This window comes from Gadus morhua, chromosome 2, assembly GCF_902167405.1.
Source record: "Gadus morhua chromosome 2, gadMor3.0, whole genome shotgun sequence".
In the NCBI taxonomy this organism is placed as follows: domain Eukaryota; kingdom Metazoa; phylum Chordata; class Actinopteri; order Gadiformes; family Gadidae; genus Gadus; species Gadus morhua.
In genome coordinates, this window is record NC_044049.1 from 19902920 (window position 1) to 19924267 (window position 21348).

At 44.3% G+C, this 21348-nt stretch overlaps 21 non-coding genes across 21 annotated transcripts; all 21 read right to left on the reverse strand.

Moving 5' to 3' along the window:
* Positions 1-856: 856 nt before the first annotated feature.
* trnal-cag (transfer RNA leucine (anticodon CAG)) lies at positions 857-939 on the reverse strand. Its single transcript has one exon. It is a non-coding gene; the product is annotated as a tRNA-Leu (tRNA).
* A 773-nt stretch (positions 940-1712) lies between these two features.
* trnal-cag (transfer RNA leucine (anticodon CAG)) lies at positions 1713-1795 on the reverse strand. Its single transcript has one exon. It is a non-coding gene; the product is annotated as a tRNA-Leu (tRNA).
* A 1445-nt stretch (positions 1796-3240) lies between these two features.
* trnal-cag (transfer RNA leucine (anticodon CAG)) lies at positions 3241-3323 on the reverse strand. The gene has a single exon. It is a non-coding gene; the product is annotated as a tRNA-Leu (tRNA).
* A 2884-nt stretch (positions 3324-6207) lies between these two features.
* trnal-cag (transfer RNA leucine (anticodon CAG)) lies at positions 6208-6290 on the reverse strand. Its single transcript has one exon. It is a non-coding gene; the product is annotated as a tRNA-Leu (tRNA).
* A 346-nt stretch (positions 6291-6636) lies between these two features.
* On the reverse strand, positions 6637-6719 carry trnal-cag (transfer RNA leucine (anticodon CAG)). The gene has a single exon. It is a non-coding gene; the product is annotated as a tRNA-Leu (tRNA).
* A 697-nt stretch (positions 6720-7416) lies between these two features.
* On the reverse strand, positions 7417-7499 carry trnal-cag (transfer RNA leucine (anticodon CAG)). The gene has a single exon. It is a non-coding gene; the product is annotated as a tRNA-Leu (tRNA).
* Positions 7500-8122: 623 nt separating this feature from the next.
* Positions 8123-8205, reverse strand: trnal-cag (transfer RNA leucine (anticodon CAG)). The gene has a single exon. It is a non-coding gene; the product is annotated as a tRNA-Leu (tRNA).
* Positions 8206-8550: 345 nt separating this feature from the next.
* trnal-cag (transfer RNA leucine (anticodon CAG)) lies at positions 8551-8633 on the reverse strand. Its single transcript has one exon. It is a non-coding gene; the product is annotated as a tRNA-Leu (tRNA).
* Positions 8634-9250: 617 nt separating this feature from the next.
* Positions 9251-9333, reverse strand: trnal-cag (transfer RNA leucine (anticodon CAG)). The gene has a single exon. It is a non-coding gene; the product is annotated as a tRNA-Leu (tRNA).
* A 1125-nt stretch (positions 9334-10458) lies between these two features.
* Positions 10459-10541, reverse strand: trnal-cag (transfer RNA leucine (anticodon CAG)). The gene has a single exon. It is a non-coding gene; the product is annotated as a tRNA-Leu (tRNA).
* A 617-nt stretch (positions 10542-11158) lies between these two features.
* Positions 11159-11241, reverse strand: trnal-cag (transfer RNA leucine (anticodon CAG)). The gene has a single exon. It is a non-coding gene; the product is annotated as a tRNA-Leu (tRNA).
* Positions 11242-12366: 1125 nt separating this feature from the next.
* trnal-cag (transfer RNA leucine (anticodon CAG)) lies at positions 12367-12449 on the reverse strand. Its single transcript has one exon. It is a non-coding gene; the product is annotated as a tRNA-Leu (tRNA).
* A 623-nt stretch (positions 12450-13072) lies between these two features.
* Positions 13073-13155, reverse strand: trnal-cag (transfer RNA leucine (anticodon CAG)). The gene has a single exon. It is a non-coding gene; the product is annotated as a tRNA-Leu (tRNA).
* Positions 13156-13500: 345 nt separating this feature from the next.
* On the reverse strand, positions 13501-13583 carry trnal-cag (transfer RNA leucine (anticodon CAG)). The gene has a single exon. It is a non-coding gene; the product is annotated as a tRNA-Leu (tRNA).
* A 1051-nt stretch (positions 13584-14634) lies between these two features.
* trnal-cag (transfer RNA leucine (anticodon CAG)) lies at positions 14635-14717 on the reverse strand. The gene has a single exon. It is a non-coding gene; the product is annotated as a tRNA-Leu (tRNA).
* A 1125-nt stretch (positions 14718-15842) lies between these two features.
* trnal-cag (transfer RNA leucine (anticodon CAG)) lies at positions 15843-15925 on the reverse strand. The gene has a single exon. It is a non-coding gene; the product is annotated as a tRNA-Leu (tRNA).
* Positions 15926-16548: 623 nt separating this feature from the next.
* On the reverse strand, positions 16549-16631 carry trnal-cag (transfer RNA leucine (anticodon CAG)). The gene has a single exon. It is a non-coding gene; the product is annotated as a tRNA-Leu (tRNA).
* Positions 16632-17404: 773 nt separating this feature from the next.
* On the reverse strand, positions 17405-17487 carry trnal-cag (transfer RNA leucine (anticodon CAG)). The gene has a single exon. It is a non-coding gene; the product is annotated as a tRNA-Leu (tRNA).
* A 1445-nt stretch (positions 17488-18932) lies between these two features.
* trnal-cag (transfer RNA leucine (anticodon CAG)) lies at positions 18933-19015 on the reverse strand. Its single transcript has one exon. It is a non-coding gene; the product is annotated as a tRNA-Leu (tRNA).
* Positions 19016-19361: 346 nt separating this feature from the next.
* Positions 19362-19444, reverse strand: trnal-cag (transfer RNA leucine (anticodon CAG)). The gene has a single exon. It is a non-coding gene; the product is annotated as a tRNA-Leu (tRNA).
* Positions 19445-20141: 697 nt separating this feature from the next.
* On the reverse strand, positions 20142-20224 carry trnal-cag (transfer RNA leucine (anticodon CAG)). The gene has a single exon. It is a non-coding gene; the product is annotated as a tRNA-Leu (tRNA).
* Between the last annotated feature and the right edge of the window lie 1124 nt (positions 20225-21348).

Here is a 21348-nt window from a genome sequence, read left to right on the forward strand (position 1 = left end):
AGACAGAAAGACACCCCTCTCATTACCCATTTCCACTACCCCACCGTAGCCAGCCAGTCACTTTGAGTTTAAATCTCCTTACCTTTCCAAATGTTCTCCATATTACAAAGTTTGAACAGATAATCACAATCAACAAGATCATAATGTAGTGTCAGAAGTGGGGTTCAAACCCACGCCTCCAGTGGAGACTGCGACCTGAACGCAGCGCCTTAGACCGCTCGGCCATCCTGACAAATTTCATCAGACCCCTTTGAATCAATCAACACAAAACGCCATCATGGTTACTGCTCTCGTATGTTCAAATGTCTGTAAAACAAGGACCGATAATAAACCCCAGCTACCATGCGCTGTAACGTTACCATAGTTACATGGATTGCACTACTTACATAAACTAATGCACCGACATGGACGTGCACACAAAGAAACCTCCTTACCTTTTCCAAATGTTCTCCATATTACAAAGTTTGAACAGATAATAACAATCAACGAAATCCAAATGTAATATCAGAAGTGGGATTCGAACCCACGCCTCCAGAGGAGACTGCGACCTACGAGAACCTTACTGTTCTCGTATGTTCAAATGTCCGTACAACAAGGACCGATAATAAACCCCAGCTACCATGCGCTGTAACGTTAGCATAGTTGCATGGATTACACTACTTACATAAACTAATGCACCGACACGGACGTGCAAACACACAGATTGAGACAGAAAGACACCCCTCTCATTTCCCCTTTCTACTACCCCAAAGTAGCCAGCCAGTCACTTTGAGTTTAAACCTCCTTACTTTTTCCAAATGTTCTCCATATTACAAAGTTTGAACCGATAATCAAAATCAACGAAATCCAAATGTAATGTCAGAAGTGGGATTCGAACCCACGCCTCCAGAGGAGACTACGACCTGAACGCAGCGCCTTAGACCGCTCGGCCATCCTGACGTATTTCAACAGACCCTTCGAATCAATGAACACAAAACGCCATCATGGTTAGTGTTCTCGTATGTTCAAATGTCCGTACAACAAGGACCGATAATAAACCCCAGCTACCATGCGCTGTAACGTTAGCATAGTTGCATGGATTACACTACTTACATAAACTAATGCACCGACACGGACGTGTAAACACACAGATTGAGACAGAAAGACACCCCTCTCATTACCCCTTTCTACTACCCCAAAGTAGCCAGCCAGTCACTTTGAGTTTAAACCTCCTTACCTTTTCCAAATGTTCTCCATATTACAAATTTTGAACAGATAATCACAATCAACGAAATCCAAATGTAATGTCAGAAGTTGGATTCGAACCCACGCCTCCAGAGGAGACTGCGACCTGAACGCAGCGCCTTAGACCGCTCTGCCATCCTGACGTATTTCAACAGACCCTTCGAATCAATGAACACAAAACGCCATCATGGTTACTGTTCTCGTATGTTCAAATGTCCGTACAACAAGGACCGATAATAAACCCCAGCTACCATGCGCTGCAACCTTACCATAGTTACATTGATTACACTACTTACATAAACTAATGCCCCGACACGGACGTGCAAACACACAGATTGAGACAGAAAGACACCCCTCTCATTTCCCCTTTCTACCACCCCAAAGTAGCCACCCAGTCACTTTGAGTTTAAACCTCCTTACCTTTTCCAAATGTTCTCCATATTACAAAGTTTGAACAGATAATCACAATCAACGAAATCCAAATGTAATGTCAGAAGTGGGATTCGAACCCATGCCTCCAGAGGAGACTGCGACCTGAACGCAGCGCCTTAGACCGCTCGGCCATCCTGACGTATTTCAACAGACCCTTCGAATCAATGAACACAAAACGCCATCATGGTTACTGTTCTCGTATGTTCAAATGTCCGTACAACAAGGACCGATAATAAACCCCAGCTACCATGCGCTGTAACCTTACCATAGTTACATGGATTACACTACTTACATAAACTAATGCCCCGACACGGACGTGCAAACACACAGATTGAGACAGAAAGACACCCCTCTCATTTCCCCTTTCTACCACCCCAAAGTAGCCACCCAGTCACTTTGAGTTTAAACCTCCTTACCTTTTCCAAATGTTCTCCATATTACAAAGTTTGAACAGATAATCACAATCAACGAAATCCAAATATAATGTCAGAAGTGGGATTCGAACCCACGCCTCCAGAGGAGACTGCGACCTAAACGCAGCGCCTTAGACCGCTCGGCGAATTTAATTTAATGAGCTGTAACGTTACCATAGTTACATGGATTACACTACTTACATAAACTAATGCACAGAGACGGACGTGCACACAAAGATTGAGACAGAAAGACACCCCTCTCATTACCCATTTCCACTACCCCACCGTAGCCAGCCAGTCACTTTGAGTTTAAATCTCCTTACCTTTCCAAATGTTCTCCATATTACAAAGTTTGAACAGATAATCACAATCAACAAGATCATAATGTAGTGTCAGAAGTGGGGTTCAAACCCACGCCTCCAGTGGAGACTGCGACCTGAACGCAGCGCCTTAGACCGCTCGGCCATCCTGACAAATTTCATCAGACCCCTTTGAATCAATCAACACAAAACGCCATCATGGTTACTGCTCTCGTATGTTCAAATGTCTGTAAAACAAGGACCGATAATAAACCCCAGCTACCATGCGCTGTAACGTTACCATAGTTACATGGATTGCACTACTTACATAAACTAATGCACCGACATGGACGTGCACACAAAGAAACCTCCTTACCTTTTCCAAATGTTCTCCATATTACAAAGTTTGAACAGATAATAACAATCAACGAAATCCAAATGTAATATCAGACGTGAGATTCGAACCCACGCCTTCAGAGGAGACTGCGACCTGAACGCAGCGCCTTAGACCGCTCGGCCATCCTGACGTATTTCAACAGACCCTTCGAATCAATGAACACAAAACGCCATCATGGTTACTGTTCTCGTATGTTCAAATGTCCGTACAACAAGGACCGATAATAAACCCCAGCTACCATGCGCTGTAACGTTAGCATAGTTGCATGGATTACACTACTTACATAAACTAATGCACCGACACGGACGTGCAAACACACAGATTGAGACAGAAAGACACCCCTCTCATTACCCCTTTCTACTACCCCAAAGTAGCCAGCCAGTCACTTTGAGTTTAAACCTCCTTACCTTTTCCAAATGTTCTCCATATTACAAAGTTTGAACAGATAATAACAATCAACGAAATCCAAAAGTAATGTCAGAAGTGGGATTCGAACCCACGCCTCCAGAGGAGACTGCGACCTGAACGCAGCGCCTTAGACCGCTCGGCCATCCTAACGTATTTAAACAGAAACTTCGAATCAATGAACACAAAACGCCATCATGGTTACTGTTCTCGTATGTTCAAATGTCCGTACAACAAGGACCGATAATAAATCCCAGCTACCATGCGCTGTAACGTTAGCATAGTTGCATGGATTACACTACTTACATAAACTAATGCACCGACACGGACGTGCAAACACACAGATTGAGACAGAAAGACACCCCTCTCATTTCCCCTTTCTACTACCCCAAAGTAGCCAGCCAGTCACTTTGAGTTTAAACCTCCTTACCTTATCCAAATGTTCTCCATATTACAAAGTTTGAACAGATAATCACAATCAACGAAATCCAAATGTAATTTCAGAAGTGGGATTCGAACCCACGCCTCCAGAGGAGACTGCGACCTGAACGCAGCTCCTTAGACGGCTCGGCCATCCTGACGTATTTCAACAGACCCTTCGAATCAATGAAAACAAAACGCCATCATGGTTACTGTTCTCGTATGTTCAAATGTCCGTACAACAAGGACCGATAATAAACCCCAGCTACCATGCGCTGTAACGTTAGCTTAGTTGCATGGATTACACTACTTACATAAACTTCTTCTTCTTCTTTCGTGTAACGTCAGAGGTCCAACTCAGTGTCTTGTAGCCATGCCCTTGTCTCTGGTCCCACGTCAAAGAGAAGACGACAGCCTTCACGCGGCCTCCCCTGTGAGTAACAAGAAATGGTGCAAGACCAACTTGTGAAACGAATGTCGCCAACCAAACAAAGAGCTGGCAGGCCAAGGAACGGAGAAGCGCCCCACTCAGGACGCACGGTTATCCCGACCGTCGAAAACCGTGGTCTTCCAGTGCTCCAACTCAACGTCGAGGGCCTCACCACCGCCAAACTCAAAATCGTACGTCACCTGGCTGATGCCAATGGGGCAGCGGTTGTACTCCTGCAGGAGACACACTGCACTAACAATAACATCCTCAAGATGCCAGGTTTCCATCTCGCTGGGTCCATTCACAGCAAGCAGCACGGAGTGGCAACCTTCGTGAGGACTGAACTAACCTGGTCAGCCACTAGCCAATCCCCACCAGGCTCCAACATCGAGTGGCTGGTTACTAAAATCCAGGAAACTTCAGTCATCAACGTATATAAGCCCCCACCATCAGAGCTGTCTGCTTTGTCACTCCCGTCCATAACTGCCCCCGCAATCTACGCAGTTGACTTCAACTGTCAACACACAGATTGGGGTTACAACTACACAACATCAAACGGAGTGGCGCTGAGTGAATGGGCCTCCAACACCGATGCCCTGCTACTGTACGACCCCATGGAGCCGCCAAGCTTCTTCTCTGCACGCTGGAACACCTCTACCAACCCGGACCTGGCCTTCGCTGTGTGCCGGTGCAATGACCCGAAACCGGAGAGACGCGTCCTAGACAGGTTTCCCCGCTCACTCCACCGACCGTCAATCATTAAAGTCCCATCACTGGTGCAACCGGTACCAGGGAAACCTGTCAAGAGATGGAACTTTCGAAAGGCCAACTGGGAGTCATTCACTCAGGAGACAGAAAGAAGGATTGCTAGTCTGCCAGAACCTGATGCAGCCAACGTGGACGCCGCCTATGAAGCCTACTGTAAGGTCCTCCTAGGAGCGGCAAAAAAAAACATCCCACGCGGCTACAACAGGAACTACATCCCTGGCTGGGACGAGGAGTGCAGCCGCCTCCTAAGCGCCCACCAGAGGGCTAGCTCCAGGGAAGATGTGGATGCGACTGCAGAAGCACTGCTTCAGAGACTGGACACCACACGCAGAGACAGATGGACTGAAGTTGTTGAGTCAATTGACTTTACCCACTCTAGTCGGAAGGCGCGGCGAATTTAATTTAATGAGCTGTAACGTTACCATAGTTACATGGATTACACTACTTACATAAACTAATGCACAGACACGGACGTGCACACAAAGATTGAGACAGAAAGACACCCCTCTCATTACCCATTTCCACTACCCCACCGTAGCCAGCCAGTCACTTTGAGTTTAAATCTCCTTACCTTTCCAAATGTTCTCCATATTACAAAGTTTGAACAGATAATCACAATCAACAAGATCATAATGTAGTGTCAGAAGTGGGGTTCAAACCCACGCCTCCAGTGGAGACTGCGACCTGAACGCAGCGCCTTAGACCGCTCAGCCATCCTGACAAATATCATCAGACCCCTTTGAATCAGTCAACACAAAACGCCATCATGGTTACTGCTCTCGTATGTTCAAATGTCTGTAAAACAAGGACCGATAATAAACCCCAGCTACCATGCGCTGTAACGTTACCATAGTTACATGGATTGCACTACTTACATAAACTAATGCACCGACATGGACGTGCACACAAAGAAACCTCCTTACCTTTTCCAAATGTTCTCCATATTACAAAGTTTGAACAGATAATAACAATCAACGAAATCCAAATGTAATATCAGACATGGGATTCGAACCCACGCCTTCAGAGGAGACTGCGACCTGAACGCAGCGCCTTAGACCACTCGGCCATCCTGACGTATTTAAACAGACCCTTCGAATCAATGAACACAAAACGCCATCATGGTTACTGTTCTCGTATGTTCAAATGTCCGTACAACAAGGACCGATAATAAACCCCAGCTACCATGCACTGTAACGTTACCATAGTTGCATGGATTACACTACTTACATAAACTAATGCACCGACACGGACGTGCAAACACACAGATTGAGACAGAAAGACACCCCTCTCATTTCCCCTTTCTACTACCCCAAAGTAGCCAGCCAGTCACTTTGAGTTTAAACCTCCTTACCTTTTCCAAATGTTCTCCATATTACAAAGTTTGAACAGATAATCACAATCAACGAAATCCAAATGTAATGTCAGAAGTGGGATTCGAACCCACGCCTCCAGAGGAGACTGCGACCTGAACGCAGCGCCTTAGACCGCTCGGCCATCCTGACGAATTACAACAATACTCTTCGAATCAATGAACACAAATCGCCATCATGGTTACTGTTCTCTTATGTTCAAATGTCCGTACAACAAGGACCGATAATAAACCCCAGCTACCATGCGCTGTAACGTTAGCATAGTTGCATGGATTACACTACTTACATAAACTAATGCACCGACACGGACGTGCAAACACACAGATTGAGACAGAAATACAGCCCTCTTATATCCCATTTCTACTACCCCAAAGTAGCCAGCCAGTCACTTTGAGTTTGAACCTCCTTACCTTTTCCAAATGTTCTCCATATTACAAAGTTTGAACAGATGATCACAATCAACGAAATCCAAATGTAATGTCAGAAGTGGGATTCGAACCCACGCCTCCAGAGGAGACTGCGACCTGAACGCAGCGCCTTAGACCGCTCGGCCATCCTGACGTATTGCAACAGACCCTTCGAATCAATGAAAACAAAACGCCATCATGGTTACTGTTCTCGTATGTTCAAATGTCCGTACAACAAGGACCGATAATAAACCCCAGCTACCATGCGCTGTAACCTTACCATAGTTGCATGGATTAAACTACTTACATAAACTAATGCACCGACATGGACATGCACACAAAGAAACCTCCTTACCTTTTCCAAATGTTCTCCATATTACAAAGTTTGAACAGATAATAACAATCAACGAAATCCAAATGTAATATCAGAAGTGGGATTCGAACCCACGCCTTCAGACGAGACTGCGACCTGAACGCAGCGCCTTAGACCACTCGGCCATCCTGACATATTTAAACAGACCCTTCGAATCAATGAACACAAAACGCCATCATGGTTACTGTTCTCGTATGTTCAAATGTCCGTACAACAAGGACCGATAATAAACCCCAGCTACCATGCGCTGTAACGTTAGCATAGTTGCATGGATTACACTACTTACATAAACTAATGCACCGACACGGACGTGCAAACACACAGATTGAGACAGAAAGACACCCCTCTCATTTCCCCTTTCTACTACCCCAAAGTAGCCAGCCAGTCACTTTGAGTTTAAACCTCCTTACTTTTTCCAAATGTTCTCCATATTACAAAGTTTGAACCGATAATCACAATCAACGAAATCCAAATGTAATGTCAGAAGTGGGATTCAAACCCACGCCTCCAGAGGAGACTGCGACCTGAACGCAGCGCCTTAGACCGCTCGGCCATCCTGACGTATTTCAACAGACCCTTCGAATCAATGAACACAAAACGCCATCATGGTTACTGTTCTCGTATGTTCAAATGTCCGTACAACAAGGACCGATAATAAACCCCAGCTACTATGCGCTGTAACCTTACCATAGTTGCGTGGATTACTCTACTTACATAAACTAATGCACCGAAATGGACGTGCACACAAAGAAACCTCCTTACCTTTTCCAAATGTTCTCCATATTACAAAGTTTGAACAGATAATAACAATCAACGAAATCCAAATGTAATATCAGAAGTGGGATTCGAACCCACGCCTCCAGAGGAGACTGCGACCTACGAGAACCTTACCGTTCTCGTATGTTCAAATGTCCGTACAACAAGGACCGATAATAAACCCCAGCTACCATGCGCTGTAACGTTAGCATAGTTGAATGGATTACACTACTTACATAAACTAATGCACCGACACGGACGTGCAAACACACAGATTGAGACAGAAAGACACCCCTCTCATTACCCCTTTCTACTACCCCAAAGTAGCCAGCCAGTCACTTTGAGTTTAAACCTCCTTACCTTTTCCAAATGTTCTCCATATTACAAATTTTGAACAGATAATCACAATCAACGAAATCCAAATGTAATGTCAGAAGTTGGATTCGAACCCACGCCTCCAGAGGAGACTGCGACCTGAACGCAGCGCCTTAGACCGCTCGGCCATCCTGACGTATTTCAACAGACCCTTCGAATCAATGAACACAAAACGCCATCATGGTTACTGTTCTCGTATGTTCAAATGTCCGTACAACAAGGACCGATAATAAACCCCAGCTACCATGCGCTGTAACGTTAGCATAGTTGCATGGATTACACTACTTACATAAACTAATGCACCGACACGGACGTGCAAACACACCGATTGAGACAGAAAGACACCCCTCTCATTTCCCCTTTCTACTACCCCAAAGTAGCCAGCCAGTCACTTTGAGTTTAAACCTCCTTACTTTTTCCAAATGTTCTCCATATTACAAAGTTTGAACCGATAATCACAATCAACGAAATCCAAATGTAATGTCAGAAGTGGGATTCGAACCCACGCCTCCAGAGGAGACTGCGACCTGAACGCAGCGCCTTAGACCGCTCGGCCATCCTGACGTATTTCAACAGACCCTTCGAATCAATGAACACAAAACGCCATCATGGTTACTGTTCTCGTATGTTCAAATGTCCGTACAACAAGGACCGATAATAAACCCCAGCTACTATGCGCTGTAACCTTACCATAGTTGCATGGATTACTCTACTTACATAAACTAATGCACCGAAATGGACGTGCACACAAAGAAACCTCCTTACCTTTTCCAAATGTTCTCCATATTACAAAGTTTGAACAGATAATAACAATCAACGAAATCCAAATGTAATATCAGAAGTGGGATTCGAACCCACGCCTCCAGAGGAGACTGCGACCTACGAGAACCTTACTGTTCTCGTATGTTCAAATGTCCGTACAACAAGGACCGATAATAAACCCCAGCTACCATGCGCTGTAACGTTAGCATAGTTGCATGGATTACACTACTTACATAAACTAATGCACCGACACGGACGTGCAAACACACAGATTGAGACAGAAAGACACCCCTCTCATTTCCCACTACCCCAAAGTAGCCAGCCAGTCACTTTGAGTTTAAACCTCCTTACTTTTTCCAAATGTTCTCCATATTACAAAGTTTGAACCGATAATCACAATCAACGAAATCCAAATGTAATGTCAGAAATGGGATTCGAACCCACGCCTCCAGAGGAGACTGCGACCTGAACGCAGCGCCTTAGACCGCTCGGCCATCCTGACATATTTAAACAGACCCTTCGAATCAATGAACACAAAACGCCATCATGGTTACTGTTCTCGTGTGTTCAAATGTCCGTACAACAAGGACCGATAATAAACCCCAGCTACCATGCGCTGTAACGTTAGCATAGTTGCATGGATTACACTACTTACATAAACTAATGCACCGACACGGACGTGCAAACACACAGATTGAGACAGAAAGACACCCCTCTCATTACCCCTTTCTACTACCCCAAAGTAGCCAGCCAGTCACTTTGAGTTTAAACCTCCTAACCTTTTCCAAATGTTCTCCATATTACAAAGTTTGAACAGATGATCACAATCAACGAAATCCAAATGTACTGTCAGAAGTGGGAATCAAACCCACGCCTACAGAGGAGACTGCGACCTGAACGCAGCGCCTTAGACCGCTCGGCCATCCTGACGTATTTCAACAGACCCTTCGAATCAATTAAAACAAAACGCCATCATGGTTACTGTTCTCGTATGTTCAAATGTCCGTACAACAAGGACCGATAATAAACCCCAGCTACCATGCGCTGTAACCTTACCATAGTTGCAAGGATTAAACTACTTACATAAACTAATGCACCGACATGGACATGCACGCAAAGAAACCTCCTTACCTTTTCCAAATGTTCTCCATATTACAAATTTTGAACAGATAATCACAATCAACGAAATCCAAATGTAATGTCAGAAGTTGGATTCGAACCCACGCCTCCAGAGGAGACTGCGACCTGAACGCAGCGCCTTAGACCGCTCGGCCATCCTGACGTATTTCAACAGACCCTTCGAATCAATGAACACAAAACGCCATCATGGTTACTGTTCTCGTATGTTCAAATGTCCGTACAACAAGGACCGATAATAAACCCCAGCTACCATGCGCTGTAACGTTAGCATAGTTGCATGGATTACACTACTTACATAAACTAATGCACCGACACGGACGTGCAAACACACAGATTGAGACAGAAAGACACCCCTCTCATTTCCCCTTTCTACTACCCCAAAGCAGCCAGCCAGTCACTTTGAGTTTAAACCTCCTTACTTTTTCCAAATGTTCTCCATATTACAAAGTTTGAACCGATAATCACAATCAACGAAATCCAAATGTAATGTCAGAAGTGGGATTCGAACCCACGCCTCCAGAGGAGACTGCGACCTGAACGCAGCGCCTTAGACCGCTCGGCCATCCTGACGTATTTCAACAGACCCTTCGAATCAATGAACACAAAACGCCATCATGGTTACTGTTCTCGTATGTTCAAATGTCCGTACAACAAGGACCGATAATAAACCCCAGCTACTATGCGCTGTAACCTTACCATAGTTGCATGGATTACTCTACTTACATAAACTAATGCACCGAAATGGACGTGCACACAAAGAAACCTCCTTACCTTTTCCAAATGTTCTCCATATTACAAAGTTTGAACAGATAATAACAATCAACGAAATCCAAATGTAATATCAGAAGTGGGATTCGAACCCACGCCTCCAGAGGAGACTGCGACCTACGAGAACCTTACTGTTCTCGTATGTTCAAATGTCCGTACAACAAGGACCGATAATAAACCCCAGCTACCATGCGCTGTAACGTTAGCATAGTTGCATGGATTACACTACTTACATAAACTAATGCACCGACACGGACGTGCAAACACACAGATTGAGACAGAAAGACACCCCTCTCATTTCCCACTACCCCAAAGTAGCCAGCCAGTCACTTTGAGTTTAAACCTCCTTACTTTTTCCAAATGTTCTCCATATTACAAAGTTTGAACCGATAATCACAATCAACGAAATCCAAATGTAATGTCAGAAGTGGGATTCGAACCCACGCCTCCAGAGGAGACTGCGACCTGAACGCAGCGCCTTAGACCGCTCGGCCATCCTGACATATTTAAACAGACCCTTCGAATCAATGAACACAAAACGCCATCATGGTTACTGTTCTCGTGTGTTCAAATGTCCGTACAACAAGGACCGATAATAAACCCCAGCTACCATGCGCTGTAACGTTAGCATAGTTGCATGGATTACACTACTTACATAAACTAATGCACCGACACGGACGTGCAAACACACAGATTGAGACAGAAAGACACCCCTCTCATTACCCCTTTCTACTACCCCAAAGTAGCCAGCCAGTCACTTTGAGTTTAAACCTCCTAACCTTTTCCAAATGTTCTCCATATTACAAAGTTTGAACAGATGATCACAATCAACGAAATCCAAATGTAATGTCAGAAGTGGGAATCAAACCCACGCCTACAGAGGAGACTGCGACCTGAACGCAGCGCCTTAGACCGCTCGGCCATCCTGACGTATTTCAACAGACCCTTCGAATCAATTAAAACAAAACGCCATCATGGTTACTGTTCTCGTATGTTCAAATGTCCGTACAACAAGGACCGATAATAAACCCCAGCTACCATGCGCTGTAACCTTACCATAGTTGCAAGGATTAAACTACTTACATAAACTAATGCACCGACATGGACATGCACGCAAAGAAACCTCCTTACCTTTTCCAAATGTTCTCCATATTACAAAGTTTGAACAGATAATAACAATCAACGAAATCCAAATGTAATATCAGAAGTGGGATTCGAACCCACGCCTTCAGACGAGACTGCGACCTGAACGCAGCGCCTTAGACCACTCGGCCATCCTGACATATTTAAACAGACCCTTCGAATCAATGAACACAAAACGCCATCATGGTTACTGTTCTCGTATGTTCAAATGTCCGTACAACAAGGACCGATAATAAACCCCAGCTACCATGCGCTGTAACGTTAGCATAGTTGCATGGATTACACTACTTACATAAACTAATGCACCGACACGGACGTGCAAACACACAGATTGAGACAGAAAGACACCCCTCTCATTTCCCCTTTCTACTACCCCAAAGTAGCCAGCCAGTCACTTTGAGTTTAAACCTCCTTACTTTTTCCAAATGTTCTCCATATTACAAAGTTTGAACCGATAATCACAATCAACGAAATCCAAATGTAATGTCAGAAGTGGGATTCGAACCCACGCCTCCAGAGGAGACTGCGACCTGAACGCAGCGCCTTAGACCGCTCGGCCATCCTGACGTATTTCAACAGACCCTTCGAATCAATGAACACAAAACGCCATCATGGTTACTGTTCTCGTATGTTCAAATGTCCGTACAACAAGGACCGATAATAAACCCCAGCTACTATGCGCTGTAACCTTACCATAGTTGCATGGATTACTCTACTTACATAAACTAATGCACCGAAATGGACGTGCACACAAAGAAACCTCCTTACCTTTTCCAAATGTTCTCCATATTACAAAGTTTGAACAGATAATAACAATCAACGAAATCCAAATGTAATATCAGAAGTGGGATTCGAACCCACTCCTCCAGAGGAGACTGCGACCTACGAGAACCTTACTGTTCTCGTATGTTCAAATGTCCGTACAACAAGGACCGATAATAAACCCCAGCTACCATGCGCTGTAACGTTGGCATAGTTGCATGGATTACACTACTTACATAAACTAATGCACCGACACGGACATGCAAACACACAGATTGAGACAGAAAGACACCCCTCTCATTACCCCTTTCTACTACCCCAAAGTAGCCAGCCAGTCACTTTGAGTTTAAACCTCCTTACCTTTTCCAAATGTTCTCCATATTACAAATTTTGAACAGATAATCACAATCAACGAAATCCAAATGTAATGTCAGAAGTGGGATTCGAACCCACGCCTCCAGAGGAGACTGCGACCTGAACGCAGCGCCTTAGACCGCTCGGCCATCCTGACGTATTTCAACAGACCCTTCGAATCAATGAACACAAAACGCCATCATGGTTAGTGTTCTCGTATGTTCAAATGTCCGTACAACAAGGACCGATAATAAACCCCAGCTACCATGCGCTGTAACGTTAGCATAGTTGCATGGATAACACTACTTACATAAACTAATGCACCGACACGGACGTGCAAACACACAGATTGAGACAGAAAGACACCCCTCTCATTTCCCCTTTCTACTACCCCAAAGTAGCCAGCCAGTCACTTTGAGTTTAAACCTCCTTACTTTTTCCAAATGTTCTCCATGTTACAAAGTTTGAACCGATAATCACAATCAACGAAATCCAAATGTAATGTCAGAAGTGGGATTCGAACCCACGCCTCCAGAGGAGACTGCGACCTGAACGCAGCGCCTTAGACCGCTCGGCCATCCTGACGTATTTTAACAGACCCTTCGAATCAATGAACACAAAACGCCATCATGGTTACTGTTCTCGTATGTTCAAATGTCCGTACAACAAGGACCGATAATAAACCCCAGCTACTATGCGCTGTAACCTTACCATAGTTGCGTGGATTACTCTACTTACATAAACTAATGCACCGAAATGGACGTGCACACAAAGAAACCTCCTTACCTTTTCCAAATGTTCTCCATATTACAAAGTTTGAACAGATAATAACAATCAACGAAATCCAAATGTAATATCAGAAGTGGGATTCGAACCCACGCCTCCAGAGGAGACTGCGACCTACGAGAACCTTACCGTTCTCGTATGTTCAAATGTCCGTACAACAAGGACCGATAATAAACCCCAGCTACCATGCGCTGTAACGTTAGCATAGTTGAATGGATTACACTACTTACATAAACTAATGCACCGACACGGACGTGCAAACACACAGATTGAGACAGAAAGACACCCCTCTCATTACCCCTTTCTACTACCCCAAAGTAGCCAGCCAGTCACTTTGAGTTTAAACCTCCTTACCTTTTCCAAATGTTCTCCATATTACAAATTTTGAACAGATAATCACAATCAACGAAATCCAAATGTAATGTCAGAAGTTGGATTCGAACCCACGCCTCCAGAGGAGACTGCGACCTGAACGCAGCGCCTTAGACCGCTCGGCCATCCTGACGTATTTCAACAGACCCTTCGAATCAATGAACACAAAACGCCATCATGGTTACTGTTCTCGTATGTTCAAATGTCCGTACAACAAGGACCGATAATAAACCCCAGCTACCATGCGCTGTAACGTTAGCATAGTTGCATGGATTACACTACTTACATAAACTAATGCACCGACACGGACGTGCAAACACACAGATTGAGACAGAAAGACACCCCTCTCATTTCCCCTTTCTACTACCCCAAAGTAGCCAGCCAGTCACTTTGAGTTTAAACCTCCTTACTTTTTCCAAATGTTCTCCATATTACAAAGTTTGAACCGATAATCACAATCAACGAAATCCAAATGTAATGTCAGAAGTGGGATTCGAACCCACGCCTCCAGAGGAGACTGCGACCTGAACGCAGCGCCTTAGACCACTCGGCCATCCTGACATATTGAAACAGACCCTTCGAATCAATGAACACAAAACGCCATCATGGTTACTGTTCTCGTATGTTCAAATGTCCGTACAACAAGGACCGATAATAAACCCCAGCTACCATGCGCTGTAACCTTACCATAGTTACATGGATTACACTACTTACATAAACTAATGCCCCGACACGGACGTGCAAACACACAGATTGAGCCAGAAAGACATCCCTCTCATTTCCCCTTTCTACCACCCCAAAGTAGCCACCCAGTCACTTTGAGTTTAAACCTCCTTACCTTTTCCAAATGTTCTCCATATTACAAAGTTTGAACAGATGATCACAATCAACGAAATCCAAATGTAACGTCAAAAGTGGGATTCAAACCCACGCCTCCAGAGGAGACTGCGACCTGAACGCAGCGCCTTAGACCGCTCGGCCATCCTGACGTATTGCAACAGACCCTTCGAATCAATGAAAACAAAACGCCATCATGGTTACTGTTCTCGTATGTTCAAATGTCCGTACAACAAGGACCGATAATAAACCCCAGCTACCATGCGCTGTAACCTTACCATAGTTGCATGGATTAAACTACTTACATAAACTAACGCACCGACATGGACATGCACACAAAGAAACCTCCTTCCCTTTTCCAAATGTTCTCCATATTACAAAGTTTGAACAGATAATAACAATCAACGAAATCCAAATGTAATATCAGAAGTGGGATTCGAACCCACGCCTTCAGACGAGACTGCGACCTGAACGCAGCGCCTTAGACCACTCGACCATCCTAACATATTTAAACAGACCCTTCGAATCAATGAACACAAAACGCCATCATGGTTACTGTTCTCGTATGTTCAAATGTCCGTACAACAAGGACCGATAATAAAACCCAGCTACCATGCGCTGTAACGTTAGCATAGTTGCATGGATTACACTACTTACATAAACTAATGCACCGACACGGACGTGCAAACACACAGATTGAGACAGAAAGACACCCCTCTCATTTCCCCTTTCTACTACCCCAAAGTAGCCAGCCAGTCACTTTGAGTTTAAACCTCCTTACTTTTTCCAAATGTTCTCCATATTACAAAGTTTGAACCGATAATCACAATCAACGAAATCCAAATGTAATGTCAGAAGTGGGATTCAAACCCACGCCTCCAGAGGAGACTGCGACCTGAACGCAGCGCCTTAGACCGCTCGGCCATCCTGACGTATTTTAACAGACCCTTCGAATCAATGAACACAAAACGCCATCATGGTTACTGTTCTCGTATGTTCAAATGTCCGTACAACAAGGACCGATAATAAACCCCAGCTACTATGCGCTGTAACCTTACCATAGTTGCATGGATTACTCTACTTACATAAGCTAATGCACCGAAATGGACGTGCACACAAAGAAACCTTCTTACCTTTTCCAAATGTTCTCCATATTACAAAGTTTGAACAGATAATAACAATCAACGAAATCCAAATGTAATATCAGAAGTGGGATTCGAACCCACGCCTCCAGAGGAGACTGCGACCTACGAGAACCTTACTGTTCTCGTATGTTCAAATGTCCGTACAACAAGGACCGATAATAAACCCCAGCTACCATGCGCTGTAACGTTAGCATAGTTGCATGGATTACACTACTTACATAAACTAATGCACCGACACGGACGTGCAAACACACAGATTGAGACAGAAAGACACCCCTCTCATTTCCCCTTTCTACTACCCCAAAGTAGCCAGCCAGTCACTTTGAGTTTAAACCTCCTTACTTTTTCCAAATGTTCTCCATATTACAAAGTTTGAACCGATAATCACAATCAACGAAATCCAAATGTAATGTCAGAAGTGGGATTCGAACCCACGCCTCCAGAGGAGACTACGACCTGAACGCAGCGCCTTAGACCGCTCGGCCATCCTGACGTATTTCAACAGACCCTTCGAATCAATGAACACAAAACGCCATCATGGTTAGTGTTCTCGTATGTTCAAATGTCCGTACAACAAGGACCGATAATAAACCCCAGCTACCATGCGCTGTAACGTTAGCATAGTTGCATGGATTACACTACTTACATAAACTAATGCACCGACACGGACGTGCAAACACACAGATTGAGACAGAAAGACACCCCTCTCATTACCCCTTTCTACTACCCCAAAGTAGCCAGACAGTCACTTTGAGTTTAAACCTCCTTACCTTTTCCAAATGTTCTCCATATTACAAATTTTGAACAGATAATCACAATCAACGAAATCCAAATGTAATGTCAGAAGTTGGATTCGAACCCACGCCTCCAGAGGAGACTGCGACCTGAACGCAGCGCCTTAGACCGCTCTGCCATCCTGACGTATTTCAACAGACCCTTCGAATCAATGAACACAAAACGCCATCATGGTTACTGTTCTCGTATGTTCAAATGTCCGTACAACAAGGACCGATAATAAACCCCAGCTACCATGCGCTGCAACCTTACCATAGTTACATTGATTACACTACTTACATAAACTAATGCCCCGACACGGACGTGCAAACACACAGATTGAGACAGAAAGACACCCCTCTCATTTCCCCTTTCTACCACCCCAAAGTAGCCACCCAGTCACTTTGAGTTTAAACCTCCTTACCTTTTCCAAATGTTCTCCATATTACAAAGTTTGAACAGATAATCACAATCAACGAAATCCAAATGTAATGTCAGAAGTGGGATTCGAACCCATGCCTCCAGAGGAGACTGCGACCTGAACGCAGCGCCTTAGACCGCTCGGCCATCCTGACGTATTTCAACAGACCCTTCGAATCAATGAAAACAAAACGCCATCATGGTTACTGTTCTCGTATGTTCAAATGTCCGTACAACAAGGACCGATAATAAACCCCAGCTACCATGCGCTGTAACCTTACCATAGTTACATGGATTACACTACTTATATAAACTAATGCCCCGACACGGACGTGCAAACACACAGATTGAGACAGAAAGACACCCCTCTCATTTCCCCTTTCTACCACCCCAAAGTAGCCACCCAGTCACTTTGAGTTTAAACCTCCTTACCTTTTCCAAATGTTCTCCATATTACAAAGTTTGAACAGATAATCACAATCAACGAAATCCAAATATAATGTCAGAAGTGGGATTCGAACCCACGCCTCCAGAGGAGACTGCGACCTAAACGCAGCGCCTTAGACCGCTCGGCGAATTTAATTTAATGAGCTGTAACGTTACCATAGTTACATGGATTACACTACTTACATAAACTAATGCACAGAGACGGACGTGCACACAAAGATTGAGACAGAAAGACACCCCTCTCATTACCCATTTCCACTACCCCACCGTAGCCAGCCAGTCACTTTGAGTTTAAATCTCCTTACCTTACCAAATGTTCTCCATATTACAAAGTTTGAACAGATAATCACAATCAACAAGATCATAATGTAGTGTCAGAAGTGGGGTTCAAACCCACGCCTCCAGTGGAGACTGCGACCTGAACGCAGCGCCTTAGACCGCTCGGCCATCCTGACAAATTTCATCAGACCCCTTTGAATCAATCAACACAAAACGCCATCATGGTTACTGCTCTCGTATGTTCAAATGTCTGTAAAACAAGGACCGATAATAAACCCCAGCTACCATGCGCTGTAACGTTACCATAGTTACATGGATTGCACTACTTACATAAACTAATGCACCGACATGGACGTGCACACAAAGAAACCTCCTTACCTTTTCCAAATGTTCTCCATATTACAAAGTTTGAACAGATAATAACAATCAACGAAATCCAAATGTAATATCAGACGTGAGATTCGAACCCACGCCTTCAGAGGAGACTGCGACCTGAACGCAGCGCCTTAGACCACTCGGCCATCCTGACGTATTTAAACAGACCCTTCGAATCAATGAACACAAAACGCCATCATGGTTACTGTTCTCGTATGTTCAAATGTCCGTACAACAAGGACCGATAATAAACCCCAGCTACCATGCACTGTAACGTTAGCATAGTTGCATGGATTACACTACTTACATAAACTAATGCACCGACACGGACGTGCAAACACACAGATTGAGACAGAAAGACACCCCTCTCATTTCCCCTTTCTACTACCCCAAAGTAGCAAGCCAGTCACTTTGAGTTTAAACCTCCTTACCTTTTCCAAATGTTCTCCATATTACAAAGTTTGAACAGATGATCACAATCAACGAAATCCAAATGTAATGCCAGAAGTGGGATTCGAACCCACGCCTCCAGAGGAGACTGCGACCTGAACGCAGCGCCTTAGACCGCTCGGCCATCCTGACATATTACAACAATAACCTTCGAATCAATGAACACAAATCGCCATCATGGTTACTGTTTTCTTATGTTCAAATGTCCGTACAACAAGGACCGATAATAAACCCCAGCTACCATGCGCTGTAACGTTAGCATAGTTGCATGGATTACACTACTTAGATAAACTAATGCACCGACACGGACGTGCAAACACACAGATTGAGACAGAAAGACAGCCCTCTTATTTCCCCTTTCTACTACCCCAAAGTAGCCAGCCAGTCACTTTGAGTTTAAACCTCCTTACCTTTTCCAAATGTTCTCCATATTACAAAGTTTGAACAGATGATCACAATCAACGAAATCCAAATGTAATGTCAGAAGTGGGATTCGAACCCACGCCTCCAGAGGAGACTGCGACCTGAACGCAGCGCCTTAGACCGCTCGGCCATCCTGACGTATTTCAACAGACCCTTCGAATCAATGAAAACAAAACGCCATCATGGATACTGTTCTCGTATGTTCAAATGTCCGTACAACAAGGACCGATAATAAACCCCTGCTACCATGCGCTGTAACCTTACCATAGTTGCATGGATTACACTACTTACATAAACTAATGCACCGACATGGACATACACACAAAGAAACCTCCTTACCTTTTCCAAATGTTCTCCATATTACAAAGTTTGAACAGATAATAACAATCAACGAAATCCAAATGTAATATCAGAAGTGGGATTCGAACCGACGCCTTCAGAGGAGACTGCGACCTGAACGCAGCGCCTTAGACCGCTCGGCCATCCTGACGTATTTAAACAGACCCTTCGAATCAATGAACACAAGACGCCATCATGGTTACTGTTCTCGTATGTTCAAATGTCCGTACAACAAGGACCGATAATAAACCCCAGCTACCATGCGCTGTAACGTTAGCATAGTTGCATGGATTACACTACTTAGATAAACTAATGCACCGACACGGACGTGCAAACACACAGATTGAGACAGAAAGACAGCCCTCTTATTTCCCCTTTCTACTACCCCAAAGTAGCCAGCCAGTCACTTTGAGTTTAAACCTCCTTACCTTTTCCAAATGTTCTCCATATTACAAAGTTTGAACAGATGATCACAATCAACGAAATCCAAATGTAATGTCAGAAGTGGGATTCGAACCCACGCCTCCAGAGGAGACTGCGACCTGAACGCAGCGCCTTAGACCGCTCGGCCATCCTGACGTATTTCAACAGACCCTTCGAATCAATGAAAACAAAACGCCATCATGGATACTGTTCTCGTATGTTCAAATGTCCGTACAACAAGGACCGATAATAAACCCCTGCTACCATGCGCTGTAACCTTACCATAGTTGCATGGATTACACTACTTACATAAACTAATGCACCGACATGGACATACACACAAAGAAACCTCCTTACCTTTTCCAAATGTTCTCCATATTACAAAGTTTGAACAGATAATAACAATCAACGAAATCCAAATGTAATATCAGAAGTGGGATTCGAACCGACGCCTTCAGAGGAGACTGCGACCTGAACGCAGCGCCTTAGACCGCTCGGCCATCCTGACGTATTTAAACAGACCCTTCGAATCAATGAACACAAGACGCCATCATGGTTACTGTTCTCGTATGTTCAAATGTCCGTACAACAAGGACCGATAATAAACCCCAGCTACCATGCGCTGTAACGTTAGCATAGTTGCATGGATTACACTACTTACATAAACTAATTTACCGACACGGACGTGCAAACACACAGATTGAGACAGAAAGACACCCCTCTCATTTCCCCTTTCTACTACCCCAAAGTAGCCAGCCAGTCGCTTTGAGTTTAAACCTCCTAACCTTTTCCAAATGTTCTCCATATTACAAAGTTTGAACAGATAATCACAATCAACGAAATCCAAATGTAATGTGAGAAGTGGGATTCGAACCCACGCCTCCATAGGAGACTGCGACCTGAACGCAGCGCCTTAAACCGCTCGGCCATCCTGACGTATTTCAACAGACCCTTCGAATCAATGAACACAAAACGCCATCATGGTTACTGTTCTCGTATTTTCAAATGTCCGTACAACAAGGACCGATAATAAACCCCAGCTACCATGAGCTGTAACCTTACCATAGTTGCATGGATTACACTACTTACATAAACTAATGCACCGACACGGACGTGCAAACACACATATTGAGACAGAAAGACACTCCTCTCATTTCCCCTTTCTACTACCCCAAAGTAGCCAGCCAGTCACTTTGAGTTTAAACCTCCTTACCTTTTCCAAATGTTCTCCATATTACAAAGTTTGAACAGATAATCACAAACAACGAAATCCAACTTTT